Genomic DNA, 22,887 nt, shown 5'->3' with positions numbered 1-22,887 from the left:
ACTGAGTAAATCCACAAAGAAATGGTATATTAAATGAAATTAAAATGCAAACTGAGGGCCCTGGATAACATGACCACTTATATTCATTTAGTGCATTGTAAGTTGGTATTATTATTACTGTATTACTATCTCCATTTTATAGACAAGGAAACTGAGGCAAGCAGAGGTTGAGTTTTGCCCCAAATCACTTGAAAATGTTGCTTAGGTTTCCTTGTAGCTCTGTATTACGTGCTGAAAGATTTATAATTTCTTTCCTATAAATCCATGCAATACCATTTATTGCTTTCTCTCTTCCAGCCTTTCTCTCCTTCAAGCCCACTATTTTCACCTGTAAACTTTACTTGGTTTACCCATAGTGCTCTGAATATGCTCTGGGTGTTAGCATCTGGACCCCTTTGGTTTTGCTTTCTCCTTTCTCAGTCTCTCTTCTATTTGCTTAAATTCTATCTGTTTCCTGAGGATAGTCTGAGTTCTTGCTCCTCTGTGAAGCATTCCTTAGGCTGTTTAGCCCACGGAGATCTCTGTTATCTGAAAAGCTCCCTTGGCATTTGTTACTTGTGGTACTTCTTTAGTGCTTACTGAGTCCCTAGTAGTAGTGGTTATCTTTGGATAAGTGTATGTGTTAAACCCCAATCGAGACTCTGAGTTCTTTCAGGGCAGAACAGCCTTGCATATAGCAAGCTTCAGTGAATACTGGTATATCATCTCATCCTTTATTATACTTTTCTTCCTGTGGAAATATACGTAGCAATACTACATATTTTGTGACCTCTAAACAGAATGGCCATATGATTAACATCATTATTCATGCTGGCATAGTCCACACAGGAAGTAATCAGAGGAGATGCTAAATTGAGAACTTGAAGCTTGGGAAATACTTATTGTAGCTTAATTTTTATTTAGTATTTCTTTAATAACTGAAAAGGATTTATAGCTTTAATGACAAATACCAAACTTCGTGACTCCTGTGTGCTTTATTTTGTGACATGTGCTTAAGCATCAGTAAATTGAAATCACAGACCTGAAACCCAAGCAAGATACACTGTTCTATTTCCTTGAAGACAGACTTCTCCCCTGGAATTGAGCTCCTATTGAATGCTAATACTATGTCCATTTCATCAAAGCCTTCTTCAATCCTTTTTTAGAGTCAAAATAAAGATCTGGATAACACCCAACTATCTGCAACTTAATCCTGTTGATTTCAAAACCCTTAGCACAAAAGGCAAATAAGGCTGAGCAACTTTAAGGCACATGCATTCTGCATATGTTTTCTCCAAAGATACAGGGTACTAGGTCTTAAAGGACTTAAGCCTGAAGTTTGTAACTTTGATAATAAAGGATTTTTTGTGTTTCAACAGCATCAGATGTTTAAAGATTAATCTATCTCTAAATCCATCTGCAGGAGACCCAGATGTGGGATATAGAGATGATTTGACCAACTTTATGGGGAAAGACTGGAATTTTGCCTTAAATGGTACTCTTCAGAGACAAGAATCCTGAGTTTGGCAACATACATTAATAAAAAATAAGTGAATAATTTCTAAATCTCCATTTCCCTTTGGTCTGTGAAGACAGTTTTAATATTAGATAATTGCCAAGCAGACACACGATTAAAAGATGCTGTGAGGATTTGAATTAACTGATGCAGGGAAGTAAGAGGTAAGAACAGAGCCAGAAGAGACGGGACTGATATAAGACATTTTTCTGAAGAACACATAGTTAACTTTTTTTTTTTTTTGGCTTTCTTTCTTCAAACATACCAGTTCACAGGATGATCATAATCACAACAGTTTACATTTACATAATGCTTTACCACTTGCTTTCACAGATTTTATTCCCACTTGATCAGAGGGTGCCTGCTTTGTGCAGAGGACCTAATCTTGAAATAAATCATTTACTATATGAGGCTTTAAACAAGTCTTTTGGATGAAAAGTGCATTACATATTTATGAGCACTGATTTCAAGAATCACTTTGAAAGAACTATTGATGTTGCTCTATATTAGCGATCTGAACTTAATCCCATTTGATTCATCCTTGGTTTTATTTTCCGGAGGTTTCAAACCATGTTTGTAAATCCTTGAGGGCCCATTTCCTCTTCTAAGAAGGAAAACATTTAGGTGCAAGTCAGGAACTTACGAACCTTCTGTCACTATTCTCAGTATATTGGGGAAACCAGTTTTCTGAAATTAAAATGGCAGTCTATTTTTGTGAGGCAATAATAATGATGATGGTAATGATGATAATAAAATGTAGGGGTTCTCATTCAGTGCAGCAGGAGAGAGGAGATTATAGTCTATTAAAACAAAGTCCTTTGATGTCTGCTGTGAGGAGGGATCCCAGAAATGTTATTATTCACTTTTAAAATGTATTATTTCTTGAGTGCCCCTGATTAATTTTTTTATTTAGAGGTTGTTTATAAAGGTTATTGCCATTAAACCAGTTGCTTCCTGTGTAATCAGATCCCGAACATACTAGGAGAAAACAAAAAGATAACTGCTTGTAACTGAAATTATTTTTTGAGCTCCTGGGAAGAGAAAGAAAAAGTAGAATAAACATTGTTTACCGATTGCCACAGTTCAACTCCCAGCAAAGATTTTGCTTTTTTAAATAAAAAATGAAATTAAGAGGGAAAAGCCTTTTTCCCCCCGCTTTAGAAAAACAAAAGGGGGAAAAAAAACCCAAAAGCAGGGGCAGCTTTGCAGGGCCACTGGTGCCTGAGTAGAATTGCTAACTGGTTCCTCTCTCTTTTGCTGGGCTGTCTGTATTCACTGTATCACAAGCTTGAAGCCAGACCTCATTTGACTGAGCCAAAAAATGGTCCTTTTGTTGCTGTTTTTTTCCCTAGTGTCATCTCTCATGGTTGCCTGGGCAACCAGTGTGTATCCTTTCAGCATAGGTTACTGGGCCCCAGGAAGGAAGTGCTCCAGCGCTGGCCTGCTATTTTTATAGAACCGTTACATAATACAATCTATTAAAGCTTCCTCTTGGTGTTTTATTGCACAAAGGGGAAATTAAGTTTGATGACTCCTAAATGTTGGATGGAGGATGTCAGGTGACTCGGATTGTTTGGCTCAGGCCACATAGCAACAATATTCCTATATGCAATTCAAGGAGAGCCGATATACAATCATGCCCTTGGCAGTGCTCCCCTGCCTGCAGATCACTGGAGGAAACTGAGCTCTCAGCTGCTCAAGGGTGCAAGTTTTGTCCAACGGCACAAAGCTCCCTCTCTGGTAGGATGACAGCGGACAATGGAACACTATTCAGTTAAGGGCAAAGGGAACTTTAAAGGTGTAGCACATATGCTTTTAATAGGTGGGATGATTGCTGGAAAAGAGAATTGGATTGAAAGGAAGAGAACCCGGATTCTCTTCCCAGGACTTCCATTGAAGCATTACACAACTGCTGTGTACTCTGTGGTCCTACTGAGTCAGCTTTGCTTCTGGGTAATTCTGCCATGGCCCAGGAAGGGGAGTGTCAGGGGAGGGAGGGCATAATGGCTAAATGGCTTTTTGGTGGAGACCACTAGAGGCCATAGTGTCTTTTTGCATTTGCAGCATGCCTTCAGGGATGCTCCACTTGCCACGGGAACAAACAAGGAATGCAAGTTCTTAGCACCTTCTATTCCCACCTTGCTTACCAGTTACAATTTACTACCAGTCTGAATGAAAGAAGGTGCAAAATGCACAATGGGATCAGAAGCTCTGTCCTGGAACAGAAATGAATCCCTTTATCCTCAGGGGAGGTTTATGGCCACAAGTGACCTGAGGTTGAGGTTCCCTAGACTAGAGAGTATTTGAGCCGGCCACTCCTTCCTGTCTCTTCATAGTCTCCCTCCTCTGCTATTTTGTTGACTCCCATCGCTTCAACTAAACCTTGAGGTTCTCCGACTCTGAAATCTGCATCTCCAGCCTACTTTTCTTTTTTTTTCTTTTTTCCTTTTTTTAAATTTTTTTTTTTTTTTTTTACATTTTTAATTTATTTTTGAGAAACAGAGTGAGACAAAGCGTGAGCAGGGGAGGGGCAGAGAGAGAAGGAGACACAGAATCTGAAGCAGGCTCCAGGCTCTGAGCAAGCAGTCAGCACAGAGCCCAACGCGGGGCTTGAACCCACAAACTGTGAGATCATGACCTGAGCCGAAGTCGGACGCTCAACCAACTGAGCCACCCAGGCACCCCTCCAGCCTGCTTTTCTTAGAGGCTCCGCTGTGCTGTATTTCCAGTGCCTGCTGGAGATCTTTCTCTGGTTGTCTCACTTTATCTCCAGCTCAACATATCCAACAGGAAACACAATTCTTTTGTTTCCCCAACCCATGACCCTTGCTGACTCTCTGGTTTCCATGAATAGCTAAATTCAGAGAATGCTAAATGTTGCTGATCATCTGGTCCAGTCTTTTCCATTTTGTAGATGAAGAAGATGAGGCTGAAGAGGTTAAGTGATTTGTTCAAGGTCACCCAAACTGTTAGGAACAGAAGGAAGACCTCTTTATGATGCACCCCACTCCATTCCACCCAGGCTTGATGTCTCTAGGCATTTTAAGCCCTCCTCCCACACCCAGTTTTCTCAAACCTTCTTTCTTTCATGATCTAGCCTTTCCTGTTTCTACTCCTGCCATAATAATTGAGATCTTATTTGCATCAAAAGTAGACTATTTTAGTTTTTGGATTGGTTACCTCCTTCAGCTTCTAGCCTTTGAATCAATATTGCAATTCACCTCTGAAGTAATCCCACAACTTCATCATGTCACTTTATTACACAAATAGTTTTGATTGTTTATAATATATTAAAGCCTCAATTTAAATCTGGCCCTCGCACCCCCAACTTGGTTGCCTTTCTATCTTTATCCCCCATGCCAGTCAGTGGCCCTCTGTTAGGCAAGGTTTATTTTATTTGCTATTCTATTTTCAGAGGTCAGAGGTTCGTGGACTGTTTTCCCTTTTTGACACTATTGCTTCAGATAGTATGATTTCTAATGAAATATTCCCAATCCTGTTCTCTAGGGTTCCCAGAAAATAGAAAATGATATGGATAGAATGATAATGACTATTTTGTGCCAGCCTGTAGTCACTCATTTGGAACAGTTCATTGAGTATTTACATTACGCTCAAGCAGCAGCGAAGAAAGATACGGCCCCTGCTGTGTTGGAGCTTATTAAGTGCAGAAGGCAGGCATTACACAAAAATTACATAGCCATTAAATATATGATTACACAGAGAACTAATTTATCACAAATGCCTTTAAGGCTATGAAACATAAGGACATGAGAGGAAATAATGGTGGAGGTGAGAGCAGCAAGAGGATGGGATTGAATGTGGACTGGGAGTTCGGAGAAGAATTTCCCGAGGAAGTGACATTTACACCAAAATGAGAAAAACACGATGGGGTGGGAGAAGCAAAGGCAGTGGGTGAGGGAGGAGGAAAAGCCTATCAGGGCTACCAGGAGGGAATAGATTTGTGAGAGCCTCCAGGAAGCAGGGATCTGGAAGTTTTGCAGCAACTGAGAGAAGGCTGTGATGCTGAGTCTCGAGACTGGGGGGATGGGGGGGGGGCAGGAAACGGTGTGGGGAGCTAGTTAGAATGTGTATGCAAAAAGTTAAAAAAAAAAGCCCCTTATGACAGCACCCCATCCCTTTGCAGGCTTTATCGTCTGTAAGTCAGGTTCTTTCGATTTTAGGGAAACCCTTATATATGTTAAAGTTCCTTCTCAGAGAAGTACACAAATAATTGTGTATCAATAACAGTGTTTACTTTCTTTGTTTTTAAGATGTAATGATTTAGGGGATGGGGGGTTGGGTTGGGTTTGAACTTTCCTCAAACCACTGGTTTCTGCAGTAAAGTTAAATTTATTATGGTTTCTTATCCTAGGAATTTAACCTTATTTTCCCTGTGGGAAGAAGTGGTGGTTTTGTTTTGTTTTTTTTTTTTTTTTAATGTGTAAACTCAGTCTCAATAAATAGCTGGTTTACTCTGGAATATCAGACTAGAGGAACTTCTTATTGTTTAACTTATGGCCATTAAAATAAGAAAACAAGGCCCTTTAGATAAGATGATTAAAATGGTCTTTTATTTCTATAAATTCAGTTGAGTAATAAAAGAAAGCATAAGACATATGAAAGGTAGGGCTATAAAACTTGAGGATAGAATTTAAAATTCTTTCTCTTAAAAACTTTGACCTAAAAAAAAAACTGCTCTGTGTAGAAGGGGAAAATAATAGGGCTGGAATGATGTACGTGACTCTGTTCTATTAATGTAAACAGGAAGGATGGAGAACATTTTTATTTTTTCTTTCCCTTTGGCAGGCTCTCAGCCCAGCTTCCTATGGGTGGAAATGGGCAATAAATAGCAGGGTATCCAGTGGCCTCTTTCTAGGCCTCCTGGCCACTAGCATTGGCAAGGACATCATTCCCCTTTTCTTCTTATTTTTAGTGTTGATTTTTTTCTTTCTCAGGGTTGAGAGTAAGGCAGGGGCCTGTCATTATCAGGCAGTGAGGTGAACCACAGAGACTGGTTTCCCAAGAATCTGCACCCAACTGCCAACATGGTGGGTCAGAGCCATCATCTTTACTACTGCGGGTGGTTTTCCTGTGAAAGGGAGACTTCCTTCAAATTAAACACACACACACACACACACACACACACACACACACACACACGAGCAGTGTGCACCCTCCCTGCCTCCCATCTGTTAACTTGAGAAAATATACCTCTTGTTCTTAGTCTCTTCTGCAAATAATCCCCTATGTGTTGAACCACAAAGTACTAAGTAATTTCTGAAGATAAGTCATGCCATATTTTCTTGTGTTTTATGATAGTTCAGCAAATACTTTCTGTGGCTTTGACAAAAGGACAGGATTTCCTCTATTAATGAGGGGGGAAAGTAATCTATAGTTTTAAAAAGGCTTTGGAATTCCTGAAAGAGAAATTGTTGTAATCCTGGAAGTTTGGGCCAGACTAAGTTATTTGGGAGGCCAAAAGGAGAGAAACAAGGATAACAGTTTCATAGTTGATGACAACCTACCTTAACACACTGTAGGAATAATCTATATAGAGGGAGTCGCTATAAAGAAACACCAAAACTACGGTACAATTACAATTCTTCATTCTCATTAGGAGAAAAGAAATTTGGGGGGCCCTTCTGCTTTTGAGAAAGACACTTTTTCCTTGGACAAACTAAACAGAATCCACATCAATTTCTTTTCCACTGAAAATACAATGGTCCTTTTCCAGTGACCTTAGATTCTATAACTAAGTGTACCCGGACAGGGCCCGAGCACTTGAATGTCTCATTCCGGTCTCCTGGCTGAAGGGCCATTGCTTCCTCACTTATGTAAACTAGCTACTGTTTCTGTCTTGTGAGGTATTTGAACATCATTTGAGAAGCTGTAAGAGAAAGCTGTGAAATAATGAAATATTTAATATTCCAACTAGCCTGGGAGCGATAAATATGTTTTCCTGTTCAGGTATAAACAAGATTATTTTATATATAGGGGACAGCGTATGGTGCCTCTGCCTTCTAGTGGCTGAGAGGATGTAGTTTAGTGGGTGTTTGATGTTATGTTTTCATTTTTATTTATTTATTTTTTTAAAGTTTATTTATTTATTTTGAGAGAGAGAAATAGAGAGAGAGAGATAGCAGGGGAGGGGCAGAGAGAGACAGAGAGAGAGAGAGAATCCCAAGCAGGCTCCTTGCTGTCAGCGCAGAACCTGATGTGGGGCTCAAACTCACAAACCATGAGATCATGATCTGAACTGAAACAAAGTTGTATGTTTAACCAACTGAACCACTCAGGCATCCTTGGTGTTATGTTTTAAAATACCATTGTCATTTGAGTCCCTTATGCTTTAAAAATGTATGCTTTCTCATAAGAGATACTGTAAAGTTGCATCACTGAATCCATATGGTTGTTTGGGAGGAGGGTGCTCATACTTGCTATGAGAATACCCTGTTTTATTTCATTTGTGACTCACTCCTGAGAGTATGGTAAGAGTGACATTATATTGTATCTTATCTGGCTACATCCATTGTACGTTGCTAGTTAAGACAAATGAGAAAAAAAAAGTTTTAGAGTTTTTGCTTTGTCTGTTGGTACCATAAACAGTTGCCGGAGATTGAAAGCAAATTCCAAGACCAGCAACTAACTTTCCAAAGCCTCAGTCTTTTACAAACTGCTTTCAGTTTTACAAATGCTGTGATTATCAGTCCTTTCGGGCACTGGCCAACTAAAATGATGCAAGAATTCTAACCACCTTTAATTCCATTATTAAGAATAAGTCTAAAGTTGTCAAAATTCAGACCTGGAAGGTACTCTACATCTTGTCGAGTTTCTTACTACGCATATAAAGAAATAGAAAGCTGGAGTGCCTGGTGGCCACATGGTTGTTAAGTATGCCAGGTGCAGTCTAGCTGTTGTATTGAGACCCGTGCTGTACTGTAGTGTCTATTTCTGTGTGCAGTTTCACGGAAGCCTGGCATTTGGCTAGACATTTTAATTTTTTTTTTTAAAAAGTGTTTATTTATTTTGAAAGAGAGAGAAAAACCGTGAGTGGGGGAAGGGCAGAGAGAGAGAGGGAGCCAGAGGATCTAAAGCTGGCTCTGTGCTGACAGCAGAGAGCCTGATTTGGGGCTGGAACTCTCAAACCGTGAGATCATGACCAGAGCTGAAGTTGGATGCTTAACCAACTAAGCCACTCAGGCACCCCTGGCCAGGCATTTTATATACATAATGGTTTTGAGAAAGTATCAAGCTTAACTCCTTCTGCTACCATGTACCTCTAGAAGGCTCATTTCTCTCATCTGTAAAATGGCAATACTCTACCTTTTAGGATTATTATGGAGATTAAATAAAATAATCTGTGTAAAAATATAGCCTATAGTAAGTACTCTATAAATGTTAGTTATTGTTATTATTCTCATTTTCATAAATCATTAAGAATATCTTTAAACTGTTAGGTTAAAAATTCTGACTATCAAAGGTAGTAACCTATTATAAATTGATCCCATTCATCTAATATGTTTATTAAATGTCTACCATGTGCAAAACACCATACCAGATCTTTTGAGGATTAGAAGTATGAATAAGAAATAATCCCTGCCCTTTCAAGGTGTGTGTGTGTGTGTGTGTGTGTGTGTGTGTGTGTGTGACAGAAAGTAAGTAACATGAGGTGGGGATAAGAAATGGTAGAAATAAACTTCAGTGATATGATATATTATCTTGCTCAATGTCTGTCTTTCTGGGTACTGGCACATCATTTACTGTTTGTCCTTTATGAGTTTCTCCTGAAGCAACCTCACTGAATTTTTACAACTTCCAATGGTTTTTTGAAACTCTTGGTCTTCTCCTAACAAAGGCTGATCTCACTACATTCAGGAAGACTGTTGAGATTCTCAACTACTCCCCCTGCCCTCCATCTGAACAGTCTGCAGTTGTTTACATGCACACAGGAGCAAGATTTCCTAGTGGACATTAGCGTTTATAATATTTCTGAGAACAAGATTGCCTGAGGATAAGGGCAGATTTTTCTTAATGAGAACTTCTATCAGAATTTTTCCTTAAAGTTTCTGTACCACGAAGTTACAAAAAACACAAATAGTCCTTCTCTGAAGGCGGAACCTTCGGTCATCTGCCAGTATTTCCACCCATCTGTGGCTGTGGTTTCTCATCTGGTCAGGGTTATCCTGTTTCAAGTAAATAGATCCTTGTTTCTGACCCTTTGCTGTTGGATACTATCTGCTGCACTGTTATCTATTTCTTTTTCTTGCTGGTAAAAATACCTGGGTCTCTTTTGTTTTCAGGAAAGTACCAAGGGGTCTCCACTCCTCTTTGATTATGATGTCATCTCATTAAGAAAGAAAAAAAAAACACCTTTCTCTTTCTCTTTCAAGAGTAAGCTCATGGAATGTGTATATACATTGTATAGCCATATTTTTTTGCCATCCATCCTACAATATCCCCTGTCCCTACAATCTTCCATTCAACAGAAATCATTTATACTATGGTCATCTTTTGTCCGTACCCAAAGGTTTTGCTTCTGATTTTGACTCCAAAAATATCAATTCTTTCTGGCTTAACATTAGTCATGGTAGAGTTTCTTATTTATTCTTACATGTTGCTGACTTCTTCTCTTTTAACTATGAGTCTCCCTGGAAAACCTCTACTTTTCTACTCTTGGAAATGTAACCTCTGACGTGGCTTCAGATTATCAGCCATGTCTAGATGATGCGTGTATCCATATCTGCAGCTTCTACTTAACAGACACATGTCCAATGTTATCAGAATACTGTTATCAGAAGCCTCTCTACCTGAATATCTCAAAACCTTCAGATGCACAATTCCCAAGTTAGTAGATAAAAAAATCACCAAAATCTATTTTATATGATTCAACCTAATAGTTATATCCCTAGACTGAACTCACTGCTTTCTTCAAACCTTCATTTTTTCCAGCTCACCTCTTATTACCATTGACAGTTCTGGGCACTTGGTTGCTGGGTTTGTCCGACTGGAGACCTCTGTGGTAGCGCCCTCTTTCATCCATTCCTCCATTTCTCCCCCATCTCCCTTGCAAGTGGGAAGGCTTATAGCTGTTCTCTGATTTTTTCTTCTTCCTGACTGTGTTATCCCTGGAGTACTATACTGAAGAGTGCATGCCCCTTTCTATAATCTGATTTATGACCAGGAGCAGGGATTCTTAGGTGTTATGGGCTTGTTTATTGCCCTTTCTTTGGAGAGTCCTTTGTATCTCTTGTTTGAAGTTAAAAATACTTGTAATTAGAAACAAGATTCTTTCTCGCTCATTTGGTCAGCATATATCTATACTCTCCCCTGGGTCTATTATTTGAGTTTAATAAACTACAGTTTAATTTCAGTAAGCTTTGGTTTTCTAATCTGTAAATTGGGACTAATAGTATTAGCTGTCTCATAAGGTTGTGGTTGGAATTAATGTAATACGTACAAATCACTTAGAACAGTGCCTGGGACATAGTAACATATGTTAATTATGTGAAAAAAGTCAGAAGATTCATTATCATGTTGTGATGAGGTCAAATTTCTTTTGTTGTTTTCTCTATTTTTGCAAAAACAAAACAAAACCACACTCGAAATCCACAACTTTTAAAGGATTCATCTTTAATTCTGGATCTGAAAGAGCTTTTGGTTAATTCTTACTTGTCTTGATTCAATTTCATCCTCCTTAATTATAGTGCTCTTTAATGACGATTAAAAAAAACCCTAAAAACATGTAATCTTTAGGAGGTATTTAATATCAAGTCTTCTAATAAAGGGTTGCTATGAAGAAAATCTTTTGGTAAAGGTGATTCTCAAACTTGAGTTTGTTGAAATGGCCCAAGAAATATAGTAAGGGATTTGCACTGCGGTAATGTCTTTGAAGTCTGGTCGCCTGCCTTTAATTTTGCAGTAAGCGCCTAATCTCATTAGATTTCATACACTCAGTGTTTGCACTTGCACAAAAGCTGTCCAAACAAAGCCAAAATGTTGACACCACCGTCCTCTGATGGCATTTAGAATGAATATATTAAACACACTTGCACTAGCATTGCATTAAGCTAAGAAATAAATTTTGAACTTTGAACTCAGCAGGATAAAAAAGCTTTACTTGATAGCTGAGCGATTGTATTGCGGTATGGTAGAGGGAATTCATTGTGTTGTTCAGAGAATCCAAACTTGCAAACATTCTCTACATACAGTAAGCATTGCACAACTAAAGAATTAAAGTGAAGAACGGTCCTCAAATCCCGTTGTTAGGGACCTAAATGGAAGGTAAAGTGAGCTGGTGGATTTGCTTTGAAATTCACTGAATAAACTTTGATTAAATTCACTTCAGAGGAGGGCTCATAATGAAAGAATATCTCCAAGTTAGTGTGTGAATTAGAGTATGTCTTTATTCAATTCACTTTGCTAATTTACAGATTTAGAAATTTCCTTTAAAAATCTGGCAGTCTCATCTTTGTATTGAAGGTTTGGAACTGAAGTTTATAAAGAGCGTGCAAATGATTAAGACTTCTTTGGCACTTCTCATAAAATAACGATAGCAACGAAGCTGGAATTGAGAATGAACTAAATCTAAAAGGCAGCAGTAGATAGTGGTTTCTAAAGAGATAGTCCTTAAAAGAAATAGATTTCCCCATAAAATATGTGTAAATGTTTATAAACCTACATATCTGGAACATGGCCATCAATTAGGAAGTATGTGCTGGGAAACTTCGGTCAAGGAAAATCGTCATCTCGAAGTTCATATATTAAAGTTTGTGATGTGGCTTCCTGAGAGTCTTATAGTTCCTCAGCCCAATTGCTTTCACTCTTACTTTACATATTTATTTTACCTGGATATTTGCTTTTGGCTTATATTAAAGGATTTTTAAAGAAACAATATTTAAAATGTACGACACTACCCATTGCCAGGGTGCCATTGAAGATGCTATCCTTTTTTCATCTTTTTCATGAACATCCTTTTATGAAAACCAAAAAAATTCATGTTGGGAGTGGTAGTAATTTTTCTGAATATCTGTCTTGTTTTTACTTTCTGAGCATTGGGAACTGGTAATTCATTGATCACCTTTTCATCTTTGCTATGACTTCCAGGGGAGCTCTATTTGTTTCCTCATGCCAGCAATTATAGAAGACTACAGGGAATATAGCCTGTATGTGTTACTTACTCTTGGCTTTATTATTTACCTATCCTTATTTTCCTCTTGTTCAAATTCTCTGAAAAATCATTATCTTTTAAACTGTATAATTTAAAAAAGCTGTCCCAAATCCTTTGTGGAAAGGGATATGTATATATACATTCGTAAATTCATGCATTCATAGATTTCTGTATCATAGATTCATTGCAGCATAGATGGTCACATGGTTTCCAAAACCACAGCAAGTTTGAAGCTGGAAATTAGAAGGAGATGAATGATCGCTAGAGAAAGGACAGTAAGAATAGCAACTGATATGACAACTGATAACCTCCATCAAAGACACCAGAAAACTATCCTAAGGCACAGCTCCCAAAAGCATGCAGTGTAGGACTGAAAACCCTCCTGTCTCTATAACCTAAGGAGTGATAATGTGCTGCAATCTGTACATGCTGTTATAAAATGACCTTAATAGTGAGATAAGATTATATTCTATTCCACATACTTTGTCTAACAAGGCAGTGTCCTCTTTGTTATTGACTAGAAAGGTGTACCTAAAAAAAAGAACAGCTTTTTAAAAGACTAGCCTTTAGTTATTGGGAAAATTAACAGAAAGAAAACTCTTTCTTTTCAGTGAGGCTGAATTAAGGCACAACATATAAAAAACATCCATTGCATGACCTGGTGTAAAATTGGTATTTTGCTTCTGAAATTGGTAAAATTTTACCTGGCACAAAGTTGGTATTTTGCTTCTGAACAAACCATTGCAATTAGCATTTCCAGGAAGATGCTACCTGTTGTACCACGTGAACTCACCTGCCACCAATGACAACGTAGGCTCATTGAGGTTGAGGACATGAGGACGATTCATTGCCCATGAAGGGGAAGTTTAGTTACCAAGGGCTGAGTGGGAATTTGGTTCAGATGAAAGTTAGATAATAGCAAGCTAATGTCCCTTTCTTTGACTCAATTTACTTTTTCTTTTCATGAGGTGCTGGAAGGTCCTTTGCTCCTTGGGCTGCAGGAGGAGGGGTGCATTTTGCAGAGAGAGACAAAGATATTTGATTCTCACTTGTCAATGAACAAAGGCAATAGAGTTTATTACCTAAGCTAGCTAGCATGGCATAGTGCTTAAAAGGATGGACTCTGGAGCAGAATTCTTAAATCTTGGCTCTACTACTTACTGGCTGTGTGGTCTTAGACAAATTACTTAACCTCTCTGTGTATTAATTTCATCAGCTTCAAAATATCCATACCACAAAAGGTTATTGTGAGTTCCTATAAGGAGACTGCTTAAAACAGTGTCTTATTATATATTCAGTATATTATGTTACATAAATGACAAATATTCAATATTAACTATTAGCATTAGTTAATTTTTAAATAGTATTAACCATTGCCAGTGAAATAAGAAGGAAAGAGAAATTTATTCAACTTCTTAGGTAATATAAATTACCACCCCTTTTTACATATTACATTAAAATTTTTCCTCACATTTGCAAATATGCTTATTTATTCTGTTCACATGCATCTGAAAACACTTAAAAGGCAGTAGTATGTGGAGAAATAGATTTGTGTCTTGGCAATAAAAATTGTTGGGATCTATTAAGAATAATTCTTTTTTTTCTAAGTTTATTTTGAAAGAGAGAACAGCGGGGGAAGGGCAGAGAGAGAGAGAGAGAGAGAGAGAGAGAATCCCAAGCAGGCTCTGCACTGTCAGCATACAGCCTGACTTGAGGCTCAAACCCATGAACCAGGCGATCATGAACTGAGCCAAAACCAAGAGTCAGACGCTCAACTGACTGAGCCACCCAAGCGCCCCTAAAAAGTTTATTTTAAATGTGATTTTAATCTCAATTTAAAAATAACAGAACCAAATTAGAAAACATTTTCTATTCTTTATTTAGTTCAGCCACATGAACAAAACCACCATTGTGGAAGAAACATTATGGAATAAAATATGGTGTGCTTCCATCCAATCTCTTTGATATATGGACATGTATGGGTATAGAGAGGTGTTAGTAACAGGGATTCTCAAACTACTTGTTTTGCTGCCATACTAAATGGATGTTTATTTAAACATGCTCAAAATATTCCTGTAAGCATTTCCTAGCACAGTGACTGTATTCTGTCCTGTCATTGAAATGTAAGTAAAATCATTTGCAAATGTGAACATCTTATGGATTGCTTGTAACTCAGTATTAATACTCTAGCTCATTACTAGTTAAATGGGTGTCATAATGCTGAAGGGGCAAGTTTGTATTCTGCCTTTTCCCTTAATATTATTTATAAGTATTTTTGATGTAATTATGAATTTTTTTTTTTAATTATGAATTTAGAAATTGTTATTATGAAAGTCTTTCAAGCGGAGCACACACACACACACACACATGCATACACACACAAAAGAGGAAAATCTAATGAACCTTACATACCCCTTACCCAGATTAAGCAATTATCCACATGTTGTCACACTTGTTTTGTCTCTTTTTTCTTTCTTTGCTGGAAGCATTTTAAAGCAAATCCTACATTGTGACATTTGCTGTTTCACCCCTAGACATTTCCGTATGGGTCTCTAAAATAAGTAATTTTTCATATGACCACAATGCCTGTATCACAATGAACAAAACTAACGTCTAACTCATGACATATTCAGATTTCCCCCAAAGACTCAGGTCATCCTAAATTGGTTTGTTTCAGGATCCAACAAGATCCACACATTGCATATGATTTGGTGTCTCTGCAATCTTTTAAATCTAAAAGTGTGCCATCCAATATGGTAGCCACTAGCCACAAGAGACTTTAAAACTTTAAGTTAATTAAAATTAAGTGAGACTAAGAAATTCAGATCATAAGTGACACTAGCCACATTTCCAAGTGCTCAACATTTCCACATGTCTAATGATGACCATGTTGGGCAGTGGAGATACAGAACATTTCCATCATTGCAGAAACTTCTTTAGATACCAGGCTCCAGAAGGTTAACATCTCCCCTGCTTGGTCCCAAATCACTGAATTACTGAACAAACTAGGTCAATTGTCCATAATTCTGTATTGCTTACTTGTGAACAGTTTAACTTGTTCTTTTCAACCTGATAATTTCCCATATAGGATGTTTTATCTAAAAGCTTGAATAGATTCCAGTTCAATTATATATATATATCATATATATATATATATATATATATGATATATATAACTATAAATATAATATAAATAAATATAAATAAAAATATGATTTTTATTCATTGAGTATATAGACAATATTATATTTAAATTGTCTTTTATTCTTGGACATTGTTTTGTTTTTACTTTCTATATAGTACTATGCTGAATATTTCTGTGGATAGAGATTTTTTCTGTATTGTCTGTATTTAATTTCTATATTTCTGTATCCTAAGGTAGTTCTTTAGGATAAATGACCTAAAAAGAAAATTCTATATTAAAGCTAGTAGCAGTTTTATGGCTCTTGATACATATTATTTACTTACTATTCTAAGGGACTATATCAAATGATGCTGCCCCCAGTAATATTTGGGTACTAGTTTTACCACATCTTCACCAGCATTGAGTATTATCATGGAAATGATCACAATTTTTAAAAATTTAATAGTGCCCTGCAATTTGAATATGTTTTTCTGTAGTTCTTTTTTATTCCTTCATGTCTTGGGCAGGCTCACACCAGTGAGGCCCTTCTTCCAACAGGGTACAGTTTTCAACATCTTAGACTTGAAGGCAGGATGCACCAGGAGGCTTTGCCCTGGGCCTTTCCTGCCTAGATTCTTTGGGCTAATAATCCCTTTTCTCTCTTTATGATTCATTCTGAGCAGGCTTAGTGGTTAATCTTCTATTTCCAGTTTTATGCTGTGTTCCTCCCCCTTGCCTAGATCTGAAACATCCTTTCCTTCAACAATTCAAATGTCTTGGCTATTCATTTTCCCCTTTGGTTCAGAAAGCTTTAGTTGTCAATTCTGTTCCCTTGTCAGCAACAATTTTTATTCTTACTGGCTTAGTCAGGCTGTCTGCCCTGGCTTTCTTTATAAGTGTTTTTGTGTAGAATTTTTGCCTCCTAGGAAGCCCACTGTAGCATAACATAATTAAGTGACAATATATGAGGTGCCAGGGCTTTACAAGCAGTTAATGACTGGTCGGAAGATTTATAAGCAAGAGGTGAAATCAAAGAAAACCAAACGCTCCAGTTCTATGTAAATAAAAAAAAATAATAAAAAATTAATGTGATTCAAATTGTTGTTTCATGGATATTTGAAAAGAAGTACATGAAAACTTGCATATTAAGAAATTCTGAAATGCAATTGCGCATTCACTAACAACTCCATGTGAGCCTTGTATTCTCCATATTTGCGTGCATCCCATAACCCTTGCCTTCAGCATTTGCTTTCCAGCCTACTGACCTCTGGCCCTACTTTGATTCTTCATTGCTCCCTCTTACATTTTCAGTAAAAATAAAATGAGTGTGACTGAGGTCAGAATCTGGCTCTTCATACAAAGCTACACATGCAAGATGTAACTAGTACAGAAAATGTGTATCATGGGAAAGTTAAAATTACAACAAGAAACTTAACTTTGGAATTTCCTGTCTGATCTGTCTCTTCAGTTAATGTTTTAATTTGATGTCCTTATTTGGCTTTAAAGGAAGAGTTAGAACTGAGGTAGAGAAGAACAAATCAACAAACAAACAAAAATACCTACATGCAACTTATTACAGCTGTGATGAAGTAAGACCACACAACAGCACATAACTCTCAGATGGTTGTGCTGAGTGTTTACGGAATCTTATAACATCGACCAGAGTATATGACTGAATACTTACAAGTACATATGCACAAAGTACTTTTTGGATTCCTGATAGCTGTATCATAGCTTCACATCTTATTTTCTATTTTTTTCAGGAGCTCAGAAATAAGCACATGGAAACTTATGTATTTATTTTTAATGTTCAGTCCAATTGGTACCCTGTATACAGAACTCTCTGAAGAAAATATCAGTCTAAGAAAATGTGTACACCCCCCCCCCCGACTCCAAATAAGCTTACAGTGGTTGAACATCTCATACTATGTTGAAAAAGAGTTTAGTGATTGTATATAAAATATTTCCTTTAAGGCATCATCTGGCACAAAATTGTTAATTGGAAATATGTGGTGAGTGAAAATGCAATCAGGGTTATCAGATGATGGGCAACTCTTGTATACTATTCTCGCGTTCATCCTTTTTCTATTTTTGGTGATGAGACTTTAGAGTAATCAACTCAGAAATGAAACTAAAATTTTGAGAACTTTTCCTGTTTTCTTTCAGAAGGTTATGAGAGCCAAGTCTTTGATTGTTGGGTGAAGGAATTAGGGTCTGTGGCTTTCAAACTTGTAATTGTGTTTAGTCTTTAGCCCTGCTATTGGCATAACTTTCAGGGCTTTTATTGCTATAAAGTTATTTTCAAGATGGTGTTCCAGCAGGCCCCATTTACCTTTCCTTTCCAAAAACTTCTAAAGAAAAAAGATCTATTGTGAAGTACCAGTAAGCCTAACTGTTGAGACAGATGTGGGTCATTCTAGTGTTCATCTTTGCAGATGTTTCTGGCTCTGGGGGATTTGTTAATAGTCATTAACTTTATTAGGGATTTATTAAAAAATCAAAATCCCACTCTTCTATTGTATAAGTGGAGACACATCCGACCTTGGGGTAAGGTCTTGCCTCATACTAGGTTGGGATTGAGCCAGAGCCAACGCAGACATTTGGGTGTCTTTAGGGGAAATTTCTATTAACCTATAATAGCCTAAAGACTATTCTTTTCACCATGGACATTCTATGTAAAGAAGTAAGGAAAATCTTTCAGAAGCACAAGTACCTTTTTAGTTAGTGTTGAGGATATTGACACTTTCTTATTATGGATCAATCTGTTTTTTTTTTCAAATATTGAATCATGAAGACTTCCTCCTATCAAAACATTGCCTCATTAATAGCACATGTACAGTTGAACACTGACACTGCCCTATTGAGAGTAGATTTGATGGGTCAAGGGCAAGGAGTCAGTGGGACACTATGATGAGGGCAGCAGCCAATGCTCAGGGCTGTGAGCCACCAATGCCATAGTGCCACGTTCTTAGGAAAGTCCAAAGACTCAGATAGGTGTGGGTTCAAATTTTCCCACTTGGAAATACAACTATTGATCCAGAAGAGTTAGTGTGTTATTTACTTATTATTTTGCTTCCCCATCAGCTTTATTGGGGTGTAGATGACAAATAAAGTTGTAAGATATTTAAAGTGTATAATGTGATGATCTGATATACTTACACTTTGTGAAAAGACTTACCTCCCACTGAGTTAATTAACATATCTATCACCTCACATATTTATCTCCCTCTACTATTTTTGTTTTTGTGAAAATATTTAAGTTCTACTATCTTAGCAAATTTCGATTATACTATACAAAATTATCAACTAAAGTCACCATGTTCTATATTAGATCCTTAGAACTTTTTGTTTTTTTTTTTTTTGAGAGAGAGGGAAAGAGAGAGCACATGCATGCACAAGCTGGGAGAGGGGCAAAGAGAGAGAGAGAAAGGGAGAGAGAGAGAGAGAGAGAGAGAGAGAGAGAGAGAATCTTAAGCAGGCTTAATCCCATGACCCTGGGATCATGACCAGAGCGGAAATCAAGTGTTGGTTGTTCAACCGACTGAGCCACCCAGGCGCGGCTTTGGCAACCAGTTTTCTATTCTCTGTTTCTATGAGGTGTTTTGTTTTGTTTTGTTTTGTTTTGTTTTGTTTTGTTTTGTTTCTTTAAGATTCTACATAATAAATGATACCATGCAGTATTTGTCTTTTTCTGCCTGCCTTATTTCACTTATAATGCCCTTCAGGTTCATCCATGTTGTTTCCTTCTTTTTAAAGACTGAATAATATTCCAGTGTGTGTGTGGGTAAATTTATATTACATTTTCTTGGTCCAATTCATATCTTTATGGACATTTAGGTTGTTTCCATACCTTGACTACTGTAAATAATGTTACAATAAACCTGGGAGTACAGATATTTCTTTGAGATAATTTCCTTTGTATTTATTTCCTTTCCTTTGTATATATACTCAGAAGTGGGATTGCTGAATCATGTGATAGTTCTATTTTTAATTTCTTGAGGAGCCTGCATCATGTTTTCTATAGAGATTTTATTAGTTTACATTCCCAGCAATAGTGCACAAGTGTTCTCCTTTCTCCACATCCTCGTCAATATTTGTTAACTTTTATTGTTAGTGATGTGTCTTATTCCCTCATTTCAGTTCTTGAGCTTGGCCAAGAAAGAATTCAGAGCCAGACTCTTAAGCAAGCAAGCAAGTGTCTGGCTGCTATTATAGTGGCCAAAGTGAGAGTACACCCTCAGGATGGAAGAGCGGGCAGGCCCAGGGGTGACAACTGCACCAGGGGTCAAGGGTGTCTTTTGTTTTTATGTTTGTGTAGGTTATGGGTCATGACTAAGGCAGTCTCTGACTGAAGTTGACTGAAGTTGCTTCCAGTCATCTAAGTAGGTGGAGTTTTGGGCTCTATGTTGTCCTTGTTGGAACTGTCATGGCAGCCTTCCTCCACAGTGGGGGCGGCTCAAAACCACAGTGTAAACGTGTTATAATGAAGCTACAGGTTACTCTAGGACAGTGGTTATAGGGAGGGATGCATGTGTATCCCCTGGGGGTCTTTCCTAGCTATTTAAAACTTGGTTTCTGCCCTTTTTGTCCATGGGAAAGCACCTGTTCCCTGCTCATATCTAGCTAAGTACTTACTCTATTATTATCTTAGGGGCTAATTGTTCAATAGGTCCGTTTTGGGATCCACAAGCTCGAGCACCTAGAGGATATTTGGATTCTATATCTTGGCTATGGATTTATCAGCCCCAAACTCAGGCATGTAAAAAAGAAAAAAAAAATTGAAAGGAAAGAAGGAAGGAAAGGAAGAAGGAAAAGGAGTAATATTAATTTTCTATAACTCAACCTAGACTCTTAGGGCTTTTATTCTGAATGTAGATCCGGTTTATTCTGATAAACTGTCAAGTCAGTAATATTCATGCATTACAGAAGTAAACACAATTCTGGTTTCTTCTTCTCTGTCTTTATTCTTGTATTATATTCTGGGGAGTTAGGCTGTGACTCTAGTGGGGAGCAGACTTCCAGTCTATGCTCTTCCTTGTTGGCCCCTGCTGACGTCTACTGTGCTCCTTTCCAGTTTTGTTCATGAGTGTCCTGCCATGGTACCCAGTCATCAGGCCCTCATAAGTTACTATGCATCCTTCTTTTATACACCACCAGATTCCTTTGGGTCCCCCACTCCTCCTTAGGTACTTATCTCTGGTGGCACTTGGACTTTAGCATGCTGTTGGAGACACTTCTAACCCCATCCCTCCCCCCGCCCCCACACACACACTAGACAGGCCCCGCTGCCTTTCTCTGTGGTTACTGCTCTGTGCTGGCAGGGTTCCTTATTAAACTTTTTCCTTCTGGCTCTCCTGGAGTGTTAGGCACTATTTCCTATTTCTTTAGGCCCCCTTAAACTTGTCTGGGTTTTTCATTGCCTTCTCCTAGGGACACAGCATTGGGTGAGATGAAGTGATATTTTCTAACTTAGACACTTACTAGTGCTACTCACTCAGTTGCTCAGGCCAAGATTATTTGATTCAAGCTTGAATCCACTCCTACATTTCATATCAATTGTATCAACTGCTCCTGCTTTCTTTATAAATTATGTAGATTTATTTATTTATTTATTTGAGAGAGCATGTGGTGAGGGAAAGAGGTAGAGGGGGACAGAGAGAGAAAGGGACAGAGAAAGAGAGAGCCTCAGGCAGACTCCACACTCAGCATGGAGCCTGATGTGGGGCTTGAACCCATGACTCTGGGGTCATGACCTGAACTGAAATCAAGAGTCGGATGCTCAACCAACTGAGCCATCCAGGTGACCCATAAATTAGGTAGTTTTTATTTGTTTGTTTCCTCCACTTGAATGTAAGCTATATCCCTGTAAGAATGGTATGTGTGCAAATAAATATCAAATGAATGCCTGAATAAATCTATTATTGAACGTATAAGTTGCTTCCTTTTTTGTTTGTTTCTTTGTTTTAAGTAAGCTCTATGCCCAATGTGGAGCTTGGACTAAAGACCCTGAGATCAAGAGTCACATGCTCTACTCTACAGCCAGGTGCCCCATAGGTTGTTTCTTTTTATTATTGCAAACTACTTTGTAGGACATCTTTGCAGCTATTTCTTAATACTACCCAATTTTGCTAAGTGTAGTTTCCTACAAATAGAATTTCTAGATTAAACTGTGCTGGGCGTATTGGAAACAATTTGATGTATATTGACCAAGTTCCTCCAAAACATTTACAACAAATCACATTTCTGTTAGTAGTACATGGGACACTTGGGTGGCTCAATCAGTTAAGCTTCCAACTCTTTGCCCCTCTCCTGCTCCTTCTCTGTCATGCATATGTGTACGCATTCTCTCTCTCTCTCTCTCGCTCTCTCTCTCAATATTTAACAAAAATAGTACATGGGTGTGCTAATCTTTATGGTTCTTCAGCAATACCAAGTATGATACTTCAAAATCTTTACCAGCTTATTAGTTGAAAAAAAGAAAAATAATCTGATTTTTAAAAAATTTTACATTTACACATTTTTTTTTTGAGTAAACTCGACCCCCAGGGTAGTTCGAACTCACAGCCCCAAGATTAAGAGTTGCCTGGTCTTCCGACTGAGCTAGCCAAGTGCCCCAGGTTTACACATTTTTGATACTCTATTTTTTTTCTTGTGATGAGGACTTTCAGGATTTACTCTTTTGGCAACTTTCAAGTATGTACTACAGTATTACTAATTATAGTCACTGTGCTATGTTGATATTTTTAATTTAGAGTAAAATGTCTTCATTCTGTTGTTAGATTCTGGGTGGATAGGGATCATGCGTCTTGCTACAGAATATAAAGAAGGTCTCATTATTGCATCATACTGAAAAACAAAATAAAAAATAAAACAATTACTCCTCCCCAAATACAGCTGCATCACATTTTTTTTTTCTGGAGACTGCCTCCAAATGGCTCCACACTTTTGTACATTGATTAATTTTGGAAAAGCTTTTGTAGAGGTGACTGAGCTTTACTCACTCAATCCCTCATGCTTTTCTAAAAATGCCAATAAATAATAAAGATGTATATATTTTGCTGTAAGAAAGCTCCATATATGAGCATCTAAGTGGTTAAATTT

The 22,887-nt window shown here is 37.7% G+C and overlaps 1 long non-coding RNA gene across 1 annotated transcript in view; it reads left to right on the top strand.

The window, feature by feature from the left end:
- Positions 1 to 22,887, top strand: part of LOC109249006 (uncharacterized) — a 144,359-nt gene that overhangs the window by 8,830 nt on the left and 112,642 nt on the right. The gene's annotated exons all lie outside the window — the stretch shown is intronic.

This window comes from Panthera pardus, unplaced genomic scaffold (genome assembly GCF_024362965.1).
Source record: "Panthera pardus isolate Hobbes unplaced genomic scaffold, ASM2436296v1 HiC_scaffold_13, whole genome shotgun sequence".
Lineage (NCBI taxonomy): Eukaryota > Metazoa > Chordata > Mammalia > Carnivora > Felidae > Panthera > Panthera pardus.
This window is presented reverse-complemented; position numbering and strand designations above follow the sequence as displayed.